Raw genomic sequence first — 16,379 nt, forward strand, 5'->3', positions numbered from 1 at the left:
GAGCAACTGCCTATGAAACACTTTAATCCGCAATGCTGTAATGTATTTAATTTCACACCCTCTGATGTTGTTGCCCCTTCTTAGGATTACCCAAGGGAGGAAGGGGGTGGAGGTAGGGGCACGGGGGCATGGCGATAGAGGCCGGGGGGGTGGGGGGTGGGGGGGGGGGGAGTCACTGAAGCTCTTCTTAAGAGAGAACAAGACTTAAGAAAGAGGAGCGGTAATCAAGAGCTATTGAAGGAAAGGTGGGGAGTTGTAATGAGGAGTAGGAAAAGATGCAAACAAAGGCATAAAAGAAAAGGAAAGCTATGTGCAGGTGGAGAAAACAGTTTGAGTCAGGAGGAAAATTGCTAAGTGAGGAAAAAATGCATCTCTCAAAGCGGGGAGAAATCTTGCCATGGAGCTGGCTTCACGGAGAGAAAAAAAGGAGAATGCCACTTTACAATTTGGAATGCTTGTATTCAAATAGGAGGTCGGAGCTTTGGAGCCCGAAGAATGCAGCTATATCTGCATTGTCACATCCCCCCTTGCTTGGATAAGGGGAAAAGACACCCTGGCAAATCCCATTGTAGAGCTTGGGAGCTTCATAAAAGTTAAGGAGCGATGGATATAGTCTTGGCCCCCTTATGAGATGAGGATCTATCTGGCCTGGCTTCGGAAGCCCTAGACGCATACGCAGGGATATTGGAGGCAATAATTCCCCGGGACGGGAGCACACACAGGCTCCTTTATATCGCCCCCTAATATCCAATTTACGGGCTCAGGCCCTCCGCCAGAGCAGCCCCCGAGAACTTAGAATGCACAAACGCCAGCGTGAGATGGAATTAGGGCCAAGTTCTCTTTTCTTCTGTTTGCCAAAAGTTTGAGGCTTACAGAAATATGAAACTGTTTTTTTTCTCTCCCTCCTTCCATCCTTCCCTCTCCACCCCCACCCCACCCCCCCAACTCTCCTCCTCATTCCCCCCTCATCCTTTTACCCATTTCATCCATTAAATAGACAAGGCAATGAAAGCAACAGATAATTTGGGTCCGGCATTGGAAAATAACTTGATTTTATGTAGCCGATATACAACAAGCTTATCCAAGACCGGGAGTTGAAAATGTTGTAAATAAGCGTCACTGATTAGAAATAGTATACAGTCGTTATAAATGTATTTAGGCTTCTTTGAAATGTGTCTGGCCGATTGCATTGGGACATTGCCAAAGTCTCTAAATGAGGGAAGCTTGATTATGTGGGGCAGAAACACACAGAGGGGTGAGGGGAGTCCATCATGCTTAGATGAGTGGGGATTTATTTAGGTTTTGGGTGAAAAAGTAAAAGTTAGAAAGTGTATACATGCTTAAGAGGCGTGATATTCCCCCTCTGCTGATCTCCTTATCCTCTCCTTAGCCTCCCTAAGCGGTATGTGGTACTCACACACACACACACACACACACACACACACACACACACACACACACACACACACACACACACACACACACACACACACACACACACACACACACACACACACACACACACACACACACACACACACACACACACTCACACTCACTCAGTCACACTCATGCACACACACACAGTGACTTTCCCTCTGCTATTGCTGGATGAATCTCCCGTGAACCTTACCAGCCTCCCTTGCCTGTGGATGTATTTACTCATAACAAGGGCTTAGGCCAATAAGAATATATGGTGATTTATACTGTGACGAGCAGGGGATTGTGTTGCCCTGATGCTTTAAGTATTTTACACTTTGCTAAACTCTCTGACACCTCCATGGATAAAATCCCCCATTTGCACCAGCCCCGTCTCCGCCTCCTCTCAGCTCCGCACAAAGAGACAACAAAACAAAGCATGATCAAACAAGACAAGAGATGGTTCACAAACTACTTATACCGCTTTGGAGTTCGACATGCAAGAGAGAATCATGCACCTGCCTTCCCCGAGCCGTACTGTGAATTGGATAGAAGAGGCTGTAATTCTAAAAAAAGTTTGTGTTCAGGTGGCCAAACTTGGATTGTGACAGAGTGCACTCGCCAAATTGGAAGTTAACAAGAATCAACCAATCAAATCGTCTTCTACAACTCATTCATCCATTGTGGGATCATGGGGGTGCTGGAGGTGATCCCGGCTGACAGACGGGCGTAGGTAGGATACACCCTGGAGAGTAGATCAGAGGCTCCAACACTGAGACGGTCCACCACACACACTCTCATACACATATACAGCAAAAGTTCAAACATCCATTCAAATAATACACTTGTCTTTGGACTGTGCAGTGAAATTAGATTGCCAATAGAAAAGCCACGTGCTCACAGGGAGAACGTGCAAACTCTACACAAAAGTGTTAACCACGACTCCAACCTGTCCAAAAGGGTATTATTATGGAGGAAGAAAGTCTCCTGTGGGGACAGGTTAGACTGATAGAATGAGCATTTGACTTAAAGTGATTTGGATGATAACAAATCAGAACCCCTGCCCTCAATTTTAGATGACAAACTTTAAACTTTCCAGGTCTCCAGTCATAAATTGACAACAAAGATGAGTGAACACAAAATTCAAATGCTCTTTGATCATTTCCAAAATTAGATTGTGCTGAAAATGGTATGGCGCTGCAGTTTTACTACAAATAAGTAATTAATAAGTAACAAATTCTGAGTCTAAAGAATAAATGTAGCTTCAGATTCTTTCTTTGGTCATATTTGGGAAATGAGAATGGTGTGTGATGAACACATTTTAAGGGTTTCCTGGTAGATTCCTGTTTGAAATAAAAACAAAAAAACTAAAACACAATTGGAATATGGTCAAAGAAAAGACTGAACTGACTGCTACAAACTCATTGTGGGTTTTTTTTATTTTTTTTTCAGATTTAAAACCTCACACACAACCCCTCATATTTGCAATTCCTCTCCATCCCCATCAAATTCTGCTTCTGTCTTAATTTACCAGGTCATTGTGGCCAAATTCTCTAAATGGCATCGCATTTGAGAACCTGATGCCGATATTATCCATCTACCTTCCCCGAAAGGTCAAGCAGAGTGTGCCCAAGTCATAAAAATCCCCCATCTCATTATTTGAGAATTTCTCTGGCTGGTGGCAGGGGTGCACTGCGCTGGAAATGGAATGATATATCGGAGCTGGTCAATAGTCGATCTATAATGACTGTGTTGTTGGGCTTTCACTTTAGAATAATTTATATCCTCGCTGATCAATAACTAATCTTGGGCATAGTCAGTGCTGAAATAAAGAGGAGAATGATGATGGCAGGGGGAGAGGCTCTGCTGGAATGTGTGGGAAACTGATTCCCCCCACCTCCAGTGACACACACACACTCACACACACACACACACACACACACAGATCCTGTATCGTCACAAAGCTTTCAGAGTTTGTACTGGATGCATGCTTTCGAAGAGGAATAATTTATTCTTTTAAACGCTATAATCACTCGGACTTCATTCGATCGATATAAATGTGCTTCTCAGTCTTTGTTTTTGTGCCCCTGTGTACGTGTGCGCGTCTTTAACGGGTGTGTTTGTGTGTGCTCGTCCATGTTTTAGCTTTTTCTTGAGTGCGAACGTGTTTGAGCATGATCATGCACATCTTTTGAGTGTTTCTCTGTGCTCTGTGTGTGTGTGTGTGTGTGTGTGTGTGTGTGTGTGTGTGTGTGTGTGTGTGTGTGTGTGTGTGTGTGTGTGTGTTGGCCTGTGGAGCTGAGGGGGCTGAACCCTCTGCCCTCAGATTAGCCCCTGGTTGATAGGATTAGGCTCTAATGACTGGGACTTGGAAGACAAAGGGAGTTTCTGCAAAGAGGCTTAGATATGGAAGAATTAGCAGCAACCTTCCATTGCTCTTTCTTTCTCTTTTTCTTGCTTTTCTAACCGACTCGATCACTCCTTCTCTCCCTTTCCTTCTGTCTTTATGACCTTTCCTCACATTGTCTCTTGCATACTTTGTCTCGGGATGTCTTGTAACACTCTAATGCTTTCTCCCCTTCCCTCTGAGTCATCTGACAAATGCATGCACCTGTCAGTGTGTTAGTGACGTGCTTCCACTTGGCGTGTTTGTGCCTGCAAACATTTAAAGTTTGAAAAAACCTATTATTGCTTTCTTGAGCTTTTGAGTTGAATTGCACATTTATATTCACAGGCTCTCATTTTCTTTATATTTCTTCCTTAAAAAGTGCTGAGAAGTTTTATCATGTGACAATAGGTCATGTCCCCACACTGCCTGTCTTCTTACACTCAGGTACCCAAACAACCATTTAAACAATATACTAAAGAAAACAACAACATAAGCTGTATTTTTACTCAATTCAGCTCAATTTTAGTATTTCTCTTATTTTTTATAAGCTATAAGCTGTTCCCAGTTTTATTTCTTCGTGTGTGTTTTTTAGTTTAAAACATGGAAATTGAAATTGTGAACTTTTACAGCAAAATGAAAGCATGAAATAAGCAGAGTGGTTGTAAATCTTGCATTATGTGCAATAACTCTCATTTCATTCATCATTTCTAGTTGATGTCTTGTATTGGACAGCCAAGCGGTCACATCTGTACAATAGGTCTGATCTCGACAAACAACCACATTTGCAGAATCACTGTGATAACCACTCATCTTGAAACTCTTTAAAACTATTCAATGCCGTCATAGTACTGAAATATGCTGCAGTGTAAATAGGTCTATTTATGCTCTTTTCTTCTTTTTAGCCTTATTCCAGCCTTATTAGCCTCTCTGCTAAATGGTCCGATGCTCCGCGCTTCTAATTGCCTCGGTCTCAGATGCTCTTTTGGAGGGACCGCCAGCCGAAACGCAACACAACAACGGCAAAAGAGGGGGATTTAGGAGATTTTCTGCCAGCTTACGTAAGAAGAGACGAGAGCGGCTCCTTCAGGTCGCAGTGCAGACGCCGCTCGTGTGTTTATGTGTGTGAAGATAAACCCATCGATGGATGAAACCATTAGAGCAACATTGCTCACCGGGACTTGGTATTTTGATTTGTGTGTGTTGTGTTCGGGGAGTCGCAGTGCGAGGCCGCGTTCACGATGCCCGTGAGCGCGGGAAGCAATGAAAGGGGGAATGATAGGGAAGCCCGACGTGGAGGAGGGCGGGCTGGACGTGGAGGTTTGTTTGGGAAGTCATGTACGGTGGTGTGAGTCCGAAGGCTGAGTGTTGGTTTAGCGAGCCCCAGCTGGGCTCTAATCCCACTGACTTTCATAAACCTGACTGGCTGGGGCAGGGACAGGGGCAGGGGCAGGCACAGGCGCTGGCATTAGCACCAAGGAGGCACAGTGTGGTTGTCCACGAGCCAATCCTGTCAGTCTTAATCCACTTATTGAGCTGTTTATTGCCTGCATTTAGTTTCATGCCAACGCCATCATCCGAAATTCATCAATTAGTTGTGGAAGGATCAATCTGCACACATGACACCAGAGCGACAGTGACTGTCCTTCAAATAATAACATGAGGATGGTTGATTGTGCAGTTTTAATAAATCCACGCTATCGGTTTCTCGTCTCATTTTGCAGTAAAACTGTCCCAAATATTCTTGGGGGGAAAAGTAATAACGTGCGCACAATAAATGAGTAATTAATGAACTGATTTGGCCTGATGTGTTAATGCCTTGATTCACGGTTGGCGGTTCAAAGCCGAGACGCGAAGGGAGGATTTGTATACTAGACTCGCTGCACATGTCAGAGGCCAGTGCAGAAAAATCCTCAAAGCAGAAATCAACTGCATTACCAGTATAATGACGGTGACATCATGCAGTTTTCAAAACTATCCCGTGAGTTATGTTGAGTCCAATTTGCCCTAAAATGCTCACACACACACACACACACACACACACACACACACACACACACACACACACACACACACACACACACACACACACACACACACACACACACACACACACACACACACACACCGAAGTCCTGTATATGAACTTGTGTGCACGCACACACTTGCCTCTCCCCTGCGTTGTACACCCACCGCCTGTTGGCTTTTATCTTGCGCCGGGCACTAGATGAAGACCATATGCAGCCTCGGCGCAATTATAGCGTGGTGAATTGGTAGAACAACAAGAAGGCGTTTTAACGCAGCAGTAAACGCAGGTAAGGGCCTTTATTAAACCAGATCAGGTTGCACTGATGTTGTCAGCCGGAGACGGGCTTCCAGACAGGCTGCGAGTGCGTTCGTAGGTGAGTCCAATCGTGTGTGTGTGTGTGTGTGTGTGTGTGTGTGTGTGTGTGTGTGTGTGTGTGTGTGTGTGTGTGTGTGTGTGTGTGTGCATGAGGACACATTTCACATGCATTTCTTATTAGATATGTAGCTGTCATTGCATGAGAGGAAACGTTTGCCTTTGTTGGATGTTTGAAGTAATATTTAGTTATGTGCACTGACAATGTGACTCAATGCATGAACAAGAGACACACACACACACACACACACACACACACACACACACACACACACACACACACACACACACACACACACACACCGTAATTTACCTGTCTGAATGTCTGAAGGAAATTGCATGTGATCCATAATGGTTTTGGGGATACGACCCCACCAGACTCTTTTCTTGTGCCCGATAGGTGAAAGGTCAATCGCTAAAATGTTTATGTGCAGCCCTGTGACGCTGACCCCCTCGGGAGGATCAGATTAACCTCCTACTGCTCCGAAATCACAAGTACACTTATATTTTCACAGGTAGAAAAGGAACAATATGTCATTACAGTAAAATAAATAAAATCTAGTAATTGCAGCCCTTAATTACGTGGATTTGAAATAACATCAGCAAAATTCTGAAATGTGAAAATCCTACATTAAACAACTATCAGCACACAGAATTACTATGAAAGAAATGATTAATTCAAGCATCATTGACCCTTTTTTTTTGTAATAGTTTTATCTCATATTGATTTCTATTGTTCTTCTGTTGGTGTTGTTCAGGGTGTGGTGACATTTATCAATTTTATACACTACTGGATAGTGTATAAAATTGATAAATCTCACTCTAGTTTATGATGTATTTGAATCTCAAGCGGAAAGAAATTGACATAAGCTTTATGATGAAGTAAAAAACTAAATAATTACACTGATGTTTCTGTCCAGCACTGTTCTAAATGTATTGTCCGATTTGGATTTCACTCACACTAAACACAAATGAATGAGTTCATGTTTGAGCAGTTTGAGTTACCTTGGAATTCTATATCTACAATATCTACCTCGCAGCAGGAAAACATGAAGAAAATGGCACAAGATGCAAAACACAAAAACACCAAAAACGAGAAGAGACTTGTAGAAGGCAGAAAAAGCAAAACAAACCAAACCATGATAATACAAATTTTTAAAAAAGACAAAAATTCCAAATATAAAAGTTAATAAACTTTCCCCATTTGTCAGTTTTGCCACATGAGCCACAGGATTTCACTTGAACCTGCCCACTTTCTATCAGTCTTATGCTGTCAGGTTAAAACTCTCTCAGTCTTGGGAGTTTTATTCCAGGACTTTGTTGAAAAGTAGAAGTGGGAACAAAACCACTTGCTCCAGTGGAAGTTTTGGTGGTTCTGGTGGCTCCGGGCGCGGTGGAATCGTCACTAACTCATCAATCTGGACTGATCAGCTCTGTCGCTGCTCCTGCGTGGAAACTGTGGGTATGTGTGTGTGTGTGTGTGTGTGTGTGTGTGTGTGTGTGTGTGTGTGTGTGTGTGTGTGTGTGTGTGTGTGTGTGTGTGTGTGTGTGTGTGTGTGTGTGTGTGTGTGTGTGTGTGTGTGTGCGTGATGGAAAAGCTCCTGTGGTCAACTTTGCTTTTCTGCAGAAATGTTTTCGAAACTGTTTTCCACTTCATTCACATTTATTTCAATCCAGAATCATCGCCACCAGATTCATTTTGTTTTATATTTCGGCTGATTTAAAAACTGTGAAGCGTTTTAATTATTCATTAATCTCTCGATTTGGAGACCGTCTTTGTTATTTGAAATGTTTAAAAAGTAGTAGTTTAAATATTTTGAAATTATATTAAATATATTATTCTCACTATAATATCCAATCCTTCTGAAGAAAAGTTTGTTTTTAGAGAATTGCATGTACGAGTGATAAAAAGAAACCAAATACCTTTTCCACGTTCACTGTAAAGTTTTTCCCATTTCATTCTAATCAAACATATATTACGTTTCCCGTACAGTACTTTCCAGTACAACAACATATTTAACAAGAACGCCGTTGCCATCATGTTAATTACTGTACGTCTTGTGAACAATGTGATTATTTCAGCACGGGTCACTAACTTGTCATATTCCCACAGACAGTTTGAATGTCGTGAGAGATAAATCTAAAGCAACAAAACAATGTATGATAAAGATATGTTTCTTTATAATTCAGTGTTTTTCACATCGATGTAATGACTTTCTCATTCCCGCCGTAGGGGTTGATGCATCGTGTGGCTCCGTGGTGGAGACATGTTCACATTCACAGATTCTGTCTTCATTTAGAATTTCAAGGACAAAGCAAAATAAAAAAAAAAAAAAAAGTGAGAGGGAAGAATAATTATCAGAGGCAGGTGTGGCACAATGTGTCATAAACAAAGGAGGGAAGACACAGCGAGTGAACAAAGGGTATAAAGATAGAAGTGTCAAACATTAGTGCACGCCAAGTCGTCTGTTGTTGTCTTTTGATGGTTATGACACTTGTGATAATTAACAAACGCTAAGTGGAATACATTTACAACAGATCGCGCTGCCTTGATTCTTTTGACAGTTTGCGTGAGAGTTTTGAAGAACTTTCAACAGAAAACAAGTTTGTGTCTCATTGTTTGAGGCGCCTCGGTAGATTTTTTTTCCTCTCTTTTTTTCTTTCTCCTTTTTGTTTGGAAAAGTAGAATAATTGCTTCCCGTTACGGTTAGTGCAGAGCAGTAGCCGCCTTCTGCACTTCACTATATCCCTGACATTTGTTGTTATGACGTGAATTTATGTTTTGAAAGCTTCTTTATTAAGATCCCGAGGGTTGTTCAGCTCGGAGGAGATCTTTAGATGAGATGATGTGGCCGCTGACCTCTTCATGAACTTCAGCAGAGATAACTTTGTTTAGGAGAGATGGAAGTAGGTTCACTAGCAACCGCTGCAGTCAATCAGTATGTTTGGTAATCCGATTCAGTGCTGCAAGGACGGACGAGTGCCCCGCTGCTGAACTGGAGTCCAGCGGAGGATCCGACCTGATATGACAAGTGTTCGCTCTCAATTTCATCTCAAGATTTTAGGATCTGAATTAATTTTGAAGTCCACGTAGTAATCATGTCTTTAAAATGCCCCAGTCATGTTTCATCGACTTGCATTATTTAGAGGCGAATGGATTTCATGGATTTCACTTTTGTCGCGCTTTTCCACCGCTTGAGCCGTCCCCAAAGCGCTTTACATTGTTTATCACATTCATCCATTCACACACATTCACACACCATTGGGATCAGCGTCTTCCTCAACGAACGAAAGGGAATCGAACCTGCAAACTTCCGATCGAGGGGGCGACTCGCACTACCAACCGAACCACAGCCGCCACAAGGTGGGTACAGACTGGGATTTTGACCGTCTCAGATAAACGATTAAAAACCGTTTGACCGCGGGTCGTACAGCGACGGGTTCACGGACAACCCGGGAGAAGAACCTCCACGTGAATCCGACCAGAACAAACACTCTTTTTGCTTCCCTTCATTTATTCAAACTTTAGTCAAACTTACTGTAGTCAAGTTCACGACAGACACGTGGCACATTGTAGCCAGTCACAAAAGGTTGAATGCAGGAGGAGGATTTTCCTTTGTCACATGAACACAGAGATTCGTCTGCGTTTCACCACCTTGCATTCCCCCAGGACTGTTGGAGCATTCGAGGCCTTGCCCACAGCGTAGGAGAAGTGAGCCTCACTGACCTCGAGGCCTCCACTGCGTGTGTTTTTCTGTATTTGAAAGGAAGATGCAGTTTTGAGTCACTTCCCCCGAACGGTCAGTCATTTTGACGAAAGAAACCACGTAATTTTATAGCTTACAAATAGAATTCACTCTTAATCACTATGTCGTCTCCTACAGTCCTGCACTAATCCGTCTTTCAGTCTCACACAACCTGAAGAAATGTCAAAGACGACACCCTCTTGTGGTCCCGTGTTCTAAATTGCATTTGTGTATGATTTTGATAAACGATCTGCTTCTAGGTGACATAGAGTTTCTGTAATTAAAGTGGAGATTATTCAGCAACTCGCATATACTATGTTTGTCTTCCATCCTGTGTGTGTGTGTGTGTGTGTGTGTGTGTGTGTCCAGCTGCATTTCATGGTGACCATGTGTTTACCACAGCTTGGGAGATCCAGATCAGCCACAAGCCAAACACACTGGCTGCGGTTAAAGTTTTCTTTTTTTTTTTTTTTATATCCCACCAGCCGCTGTGGCAAGAAAACCGGCCACCATCATCTGGAGGAATAGTTTTATTCCCAAGATAAAAAAAATAAAAAAAGAAAGAACTGAGTGTGACACAGTTTTGCAGTAAAATCCCCAAAAAGCTTCACTATATTGGCTTTAATATACTGTTTTCTTAATTCATATGTTTTATGTTGAATTTTAAATTGTCGCAGCTGATTTTAATGGAAAAATATAGTTGACATCATAGAATGATTAAATGTATTGAGGTTTGTTCTTTTATTTATATACTGTTATACTTTCATTGGAAAAAAAAAATGCAAGAATGATTATGACAAATAAGGTCTTAGTTCTTTGTGAGGTTTCATCAGTTGTACTATTGAAGTATTGATCCGCAAAAAACTTCTCAGACATTCCCATTACAGGCTGCATGTTACGTTTTCAGTGCGGAAACCTTCTTGTGTAGTTCGGTTGCAGCTGACGGCGGCTGTTTCTCTACTGGGGTTTACTGGTTTATTACCACTAGGCTATGCTGTGCTCCCAGGTCACTCCAGCCTCCACTCACACCCATCCTGGAAAAGATGAGCCTTCACACCTCTTCTGCAGCCTTCCCTTCACTCCTCCTGTCCTATCGCTCTGTTTTCCTCCCTCCTCCCGGTTTTATAGCTCGGCTCCGACACCCAGCTTTTTCCACTCGTTCTCTCTTCGCCGTCATCCTTCATTTTTTCTGCTTTGCCGCTCTCTTTTTTTCTCACTTTCTCTCCCTCCCTCTCCTTCGCCCTCTCTTAGGTGCTGATCAATTCACAGTCTCCCCGAGAGGTGTGACACCCCCCCCCCCCCCCCTCCTCACCCATCCACCCACAGCCACTCTCACCCCTCCGCCCTGACTGTCCAACACACATCACCCCTCACCCTTTTTCTTAAATCCCTCACCCTTGGATTTCCAGCGGATATGGGGACTTCATGTGATGATGATGACGGCGATGCCCCGACCATTCTGCTTTTACGTTCATATCTTTTTCTGTCATCCTTTTACGCCGTCTTTGCCTCGCTCTCTCTGCAAAAGTGTCTGCAATGCCATTAGCACACCTGAAATAATAGCGCTGGTGACAAATGCTGCTGGAAGGGGCGCGTGAGAGACACCGGGAGGGGAAGAGAGGAAGGAGGGAGCGAGGGATGGAGGTGTGTGTGTGTGTGTGTGTGTGTGTGTGTGTGTGTGTGTGTGTGTGTGTGTGTGTGTGTGTGTGTGTGTGTGTGTGTGTGTGTGTGTGTGTGTGTGTGTGTGTGTGTGTGTGTGTGTGTGTGTGTGTGTGTGGTAGAGTGATGAGCTCTCTATCTGTCTGGGGTTAATTCAGACTCAGCAGTCTTGAAGAGTAAAAGTGGAGCTGCTGACCTGGTGGCCAGTGGCCCAATGTGAAAATTGACTGGCAACATTCAGCACAGCTATTATTACAGGAATCTCCCGTGTGTGTGTGTGTGTCTGTGCGGGCATGTGTACATTTCTGTGTGTGTTTGAATCTATATGTTTAGACGTCTCCATGTGTATGTGTGCATCTAATTTCACACAGTTCTCAATATATAAGAAACCAGCTGTTCATCACATATGTATCTGTAGGTGTGATGCCGAGATGTCAGTGTGATTGTCACATCCAAGCCACTCAGGTGCAGTCATTTGCAGTTCTTTATCATTAATCCACATGTTCATGTTAATGCAACACCTACATAGCAGCTGTTCATCAATAAAAGCTGCAATTTTTCTTACTTTTGGGCTCAAAAGTGAAGCTTTAACGAACACCTTTTTGTGTTTAAGAAGGATTATGGCTTTATATCTGGAAACAGCTAGAAATTACAGGATTTGTGTTTGATAAAGTAGCCAAGTGTTTAATTTGCACATCATATTAAATCAGAGGCTGAAGGCTTTCACAGTTTGAGTTGAAGAGTAACAAGACGATTTTTTTCCCCATATGATGTTTGTAATATCAACACTTTGATTTATTGGATCTCAGCAAGGAGGAAACAAACATGGAATAATGGCACTTGTAATCAAAAGAGACACACAAATGCAGGTTAATGCACATTTTATTAGCATGTTAAATCATTCCCATGACTACAGGTTTTGGAGAATCATGACAGGTGATTTTCTTACCGTATCAAACACTATATTTCACATTCAATACAGCATGTAGAAACACTGTACATAAACCCTTTATTCAGCAAGTCTCTATATTTAGTAACTTCTGCAAATCTTCAGTCTTTGTCATACGACTGTCATTCAAACATATGGAGATGCAGCCGTAAGTCATATTTAGGCTCTTTAGTCACAAACCACACATTACATTGTCAAATCAATATTGCGTTTGCACTTTTTCACAGAAATCCAGTGACGTGTCTATCCTATTCATAGATTTGATTTCTTTATTATAAAATGGTGAACCGGTGTGTAACCTGGTCAGTTTTAAACTTTAAACTGTGCCAAGAAATCCAGCGGATTGTTGTAGTTGTAAATGCTGTGCAGAGAGGTTGAATAAATAATTGTATACACCATGCCTGTATTTGCTTTGTTCTTGTTGCAATGTTTTTGTATTCATATATCTATATATCCATCACCTGTTTCAGAGGTTTATTTCAATTTTTTCACACCATATTTGCACCATTAACACTTTTTGTTTTACCTTTCTTGCATGCAAGAAGAGGACATATGATAAGTTTCATAGTTTATTCTTTCTTTACACGACAGTAAACACCTTGATTCTTTGAATGAAAACATGCTTGCCTCGCGCACTGTGGGGAGGAAATTCCTCTGTATTTCATGGGAAAGTTTAAATGTGAATTTATGTTGTACAATTGCAACTTTTTGCATTTTATTTGAATACTCACTCTGGAGCTGCAACCTCCGTCCGCTGTCATTACATGTAATTTCCAACAGCTCCGGTAGAAGGCGCAAATGATTAAGCATTAATGTGTGTGAGACAAGAGAGCAGCTCACGTTAACGTTGGCGCCACACTGCAGGATCCTGCAGGACTGAGCACTCTCCCACAGGACAGACTTACCCCTTGACAACAAAATGTAACTTGTTTCAGTGTTCGAAATTAATATTGTGATATTTCTGTCGACATGCCAAAGTCATAGCTTCTCCGGGCTGTGGTGATAGGTGATTAGAATGCCACAACGTGTGTCTTTCCCGTAAGAAATAAAACGCTCAATTCGCCTTTTACATTTATTTTGGCAAATGCAATTTAATTTATATTTTTCCAACTTTAATTTCATAGGGAAAATTTGCAAAACGCCGATGGAGAATAAAGGTCTAATACATGTAAGCTTTTCTTATGAGACAATTGAACACGTGCGTTTTAGCTCATCACACTTAATTCCTGAATAAAGACTAATCTTTTGCTTGTGAAGCCGAGCGACCCATGTTTGAAAGAATAATTTCCAACTCGCACCCAGATGACTCCAGCTGGACGATCCTGGCACGGTGGTGATTTACCAGGAGTTTCTGATAATTAGATAAAGTGTGAAAACTTTGCAGCAGGTCTATCTATCTGCTCGTGTGCAGTAGCAGATGACACAAAGCAGAGTGAGGGAGACTCACAGAGAAGGAGAGGGGATCAATGGCCTTTTTTTTCTCTTTTTTTTTGCAGCTCCCGACATGTTTGGGCGCAGAGCTGCGGGGCTGCAAAAAGTTTGACCCCAGTTTGACTTCTCAGGCTGCCAGTTGCTCCTTGTTTTGTTTTTTTTCTTCAATCAGCCACAGACAAGCAGCGTTACAGACGATCATAAAGACCCATGCAACGATTCACATCTCACACCTGGAACTGTTTATTACAGTACTCTCACTCAAAAGTACTTGTATTTTTTTTTTTTTTTAAATCTCAACATTTGCGTTTATTTTTGTACATGTCTCTAGACTGGTAAGAGCATAGTGATATGGAAACAAAGAGGAATATGCAGCCTGCATATGGATTTTGATCTTGACCTGAGCTGAATAATACGCGTGTGTTTTCTATAAACTAAGATGCAGCTTTCAGTTTCTCATTTGTGTTCACGCAGCACAAGTCAGGACTCACAGGCCGTCTAATAACGCTTCCATTTGTTTCGGCAGTCAAACATGCTGTCAATTTGCATTCAGCCGTTTGAAAGTAATACCTGCTGATTTTATTGAAACGACTCAAAGCATTACCGTCATCGCAAAGCGGATTAAGCAGAAGTGACGGTATTTGCCCCCCTTGCTCTCTTTCAGGATACCAAAACGCGCTGACCCTCACGAAAGAGCAACTCCGTGAGAGAAAGTGGAGCTCCAGTTTGCTTTTATGGATGCTAATTGAAGGAGCTTAATTGCTTTATAATGCCGGACTAGTTATTTTACAGTGTGCAGGCGCGGATGTGAACTCCTTTCATGTTAATTTAGCCTCACTTCTTCACAGTGATGCGCAAAAAATAATAGTGCACCTTACAATATTGTGGGCTATGACACTCCGATTGTTCCACTAAATCCACACGATTATCAAAAAGTAGGTATAAACTACAGATTCGCTTGTACATGTGAAACTAACTGACCTTCGAGACCATATCTGTGGCAATAACGTGCTCTTTTAATTATGTACAAGTCGGTTAAATAAGAATATATATTTTTTAAAATAAAGCTTTTAAAAACGAGAGCTTACTCACCAATAAATAACTGAAATGTCAAAGTGGGTGAGCGCGCGTCGACCACGTTTATTTGATCCGGTGTGTCTGCGCGTAAAAGTCCGAGCAGTGCGTCTGCTGCGCGCGCCCCGGAGCCTCGTCGGCCGGACTGCGGGAGCCTTTGATAGCCATTTCATGCCTGTAAAAATGTCCCATAGGATCCCACCGCTTCGGATTTTTTTTTTTTTTTTTAACCACAGGAATCACCGCAGAACGTGTGAAGCCACATTATCGTGTTATGACACCGTTTCTGGCACCGGGGGCAAATGATCGATGAGTGGACGAGCTGCATAGGAGAAGAAGGCAAAAAAAAAAAAAGAAAAACTTCAAGCAGGCTGTCACCGACCAGCAACACCTTATGAGCATAATCAAGAGATAATATGGCGCGTTTACACTCTCGCCGTTCATGTGTGGCTGGGCTGAGAAATACATAAAGTTGTGTAAATCCTTGTTTGGTGGTCACTGAGCAGAAAACACAACGTGTGTGTATATATATATATATATAAGAATATATAATATTGGGGAAATCCTCGCTTCTTAAATCTGATCATACTCCTGTCATTTACCTGTTTAATTTAATTTAATGTCATCAAAGATGTCATTAATATTCCATCAAATTTTTGACATATGGATTTATTATTGTGTCTTTGCTCGAAATGAAACTCAATTGAAATAAATGAGATTTGTTCTCTCTAAAATCCCGGTGACGAATCAGCTAAAACTACGTAAAGTAGTAAATATCTCCTATTTAGTTCATTAAAAAAACAACACAATAATACTTCTTCCTTTATATTCCTCGAAAACCTCACCTATCCTAAATATAAGTATAAATTACAGCTCATCAATATTTGACCAAACTTTCACAATCTCAGCAGTGGAACACAAGTGAGCGGCTCGTTATAATTTAAGGACTAAGTGAAAAGTTTGGGAAGAAAAAGTGAGCAAAATCTTAAACTGAGTGTAGTTTTGTTTTGTTTGCTTTTCTGAAACTCTGAGTGTATTTAGAATAAGGTTAAGTGATTAAGTCAGAGGTGTGTTCATATGTGTGTGTTGTGTGTTGTGTGTGTGTGTGTGCGGTGAGTTAGAGTGGGAGACAGAGAGAGATGTATTTGTCAAATATTCAGTGTTTTAGTGAGATTACACACTGCGAAAGCCGACAGAAGTGCAAAATGTGTGTTTTTTTCCATCCGCGGACGTCGTTTTGTTTTGCGCCTCCTTGTGAATGTGGCCTAAAACCGATCAATCAGCCCCGGATCGATCATGTGGGGAGCCAATAGG

The sequence above is a fragment of the Lipophrys pholis genome, assembly GCF_963383615.2.
Source record: "Lipophrys pholis genome assembly, chromosome: 15".
NCBI lineage: Eukaryota > Metazoa > Chordata > Actinopteri > Blenniiformes > Blenniidae > Lipophrys > Lipophrys pholis.